General features: G+C 38.0%; 1 non-coding gene across 1 annotated transcript; it reads left to right on the forward strand.

The window, feature by feature from the left end:
* Positions 1-1,627: 1,627 nt before the first annotated feature.
* On the forward strand, positions 1,628-1,734 carry LOC139895007 (small nucleolar RNA R71). Its single transcript, XR_011775479.1, has one exon. It is a non-coding gene; the product is annotated as a small nucleolar RNA R71 (small nucleolar RNA).
* Positions 1,735-2,301: the final 567 nt, after the last annotated feature.

A 2,301-nucleotide genomic window follows, 5' to 3' on the forward strand; every position in this document is an offset into this window, starting at 1 on the left:
CTTCATTTTCCCCACACTTAGGCGTTTTATTATTGCTAAGCACTACTGTTGGAGTTGGTAAAACAACATGGTTCTTACCAATCATTTTTGCTGGTTCAACGGTTTTGGTTGGTGGAGATTTAGACTTTCGAATCATAAAGGTGATCGATTTCTCATTATTACTAAGTGTCATTCTACCCTTTCTTACATCAAATAATGCCCAGTGGACGCTAAGAATGGTCGACCTAAAATTAGAGGAATGTTTGAGTCCTCTTCTATGTCAATGACAATAAATTCGACTAGAAAGGTTAAATTACCTACTTGAATGGGTAGGTTGTCAGCAATTTCAATCGGATGTTTAATGGTTTGATCAAGGAGTCGAACACTCATATCCGTTGGAGTTAACTCACCTACTCCTAATCTCTTATATAATGAAAGAGGCATAACACTCACACTTGCGCCTAAATCTGCTAGTGCATCATACATGACACAATCACTAAGTAGACAAGGAACAATAAATTCACCCGGATCACCTACCCTAGGTGGAGGTTTTGGTGGAACTGTCTTCACCGGGTTTACTTCTACTGTTTTTGTTTCTTGTACTTTCTTATTCTTTTTCTTCTTCTTCTTTCCAATGGTATCACCAACTTTATTACCTATTACTTGCTCATACTCAACTCCATTTCTTTGAAACGGGATGGGTGGTTTGTATGGTGCCACCACTGGCTTTACATACTCGGGTGGTAGTGGTGTTGTAACTTCTTCATTGTTACTCACATCTAAAACCTTCCCATCTTCTGGTGTTGGTTTTTCAGAATTCTTTGAAACCATGTTAACATTTTCATTTCGAGGATTTTCTTCAGTATTACTCGGTAGCTTTCCTTGTTCCCTCTCACTCATCAATCTAGCAAGAGTACCTACTTGTTTTTCTAGATTCAAAATGGAAGCTTGTTGAGTTCTAAGTGACTGATCAAACCTCTCATTCATTTGGGTTTGAGTTTCAATAAATTGTGTTTGAGATTCAACTAGCTTAAATACCACTTCTTCCATATTTGACTTTTTCTCTTCGGTTTGTTGTGGTGGTTTATACAAGCCAGGTCTTTGTTGATTGAAAGTGTTGTTTTGAGTTGGTTGGTTATTCGGACCTTGTTGGGTATACGAGTTATTGTTGGGTCCATTTGGATTGTAAAGAATGTTTTGATTTCGATTAAAGTTTGGCCTTAGCGGTTGATAATTATTTTGATAATTATTTTCTAGCCTTTGGTTCATGTAGGAAACATTCTCACGTTGTTCCATCGTTTGTTCAATGTTACAATCTTTCGTTAAGTGTGGTCCACCGCATTGCTCACAACTGATTCGTATTGCGTGAATATCTTTATTCATCTTTTCCATTCATCTCTCGAAAGCATCTATTTTTGCGGAAACGGAATCAAAGTTATGGCTAGAATCGGCTCTAGCCGCTTTAGATGAATGATATATATCTTTCTCTTGGTGCCACTCATGAGAGTGGGATGCTGTGTTATCAATTATTTTGTGAGCTTCGGTTGCAGTTTTCTTCATAATGGAACCACCAGCTGCTGTGTCGATGTCTTTTCGTGTGGTGATGTCGACGCCTTTATAGAAGATTTGCACTATTTGAAAAGTATCTAGACCGTGTTGAGGACATCCTCTTAACATCCTTCCGAATCTTGTCCATGCCTCATATAACGTTTCATTTGGCTTTTGCACGAACGTGGCAATTTCTCCTTGAAGTCTCACAGCTTTAGATGCTGGAAAGAATCTTTGGAGAAATTTTTCAACCAAAACATCCCATGTGTCAATCGCTCCTTCAGGTAACGATTCTAACCAATCTTTGGCTTCTCCTTTTAAAGTCCATGGGAACAATATAAGATAAATAGTTTCATCATCAACTTCTCTTATTTTAAATAGTGTGCAGATCCTATTAAAGGTACGAAGATGTTCATTTGGATCTTCCTTAGGCGCACCACTAAATTGGCATTGATTAGTCACCATATGTAGAATTTGTCCTTTGATTTCATAATATGGCGCATTAATGTCTGGATGAGTAATTACGTGACCTTGGCCAGTGCGTTTAGCTCTCATTCGGTCTTCCATACTTAAAGGTTCCAGATTTTCCATTATTGAATTTGTTGAATCTGAATCACTAGAGGATTCTGATTTAATGGTTCGTTCCTCAACAATCTCTGTTTGAATGATTGGTGGTTCCGGAGGAAAAATTAATGGTTCAGGATCTATGAATTGTCCCTGAATATTCTCCGGATTCTCAATTGTGAGGTCGGGTTCAAAAAAATGGATTATCGG

Source organism: Rutidosis leptorrhynchoides, chromosome 2 (genome assembly GCF_046630445.1).
Source record: "Rutidosis leptorrhynchoides isolate AG116_Rl617_1_P2 chromosome 2, CSIRO_AGI_Rlap_v1, whole genome shotgun sequence".
NCBI lineage: Eukaryota > Viridiplantae > Streptophyta > Magnoliopsida > Asterales > Asteraceae > Rutidosis > Rutidosis leptorrhynchoides.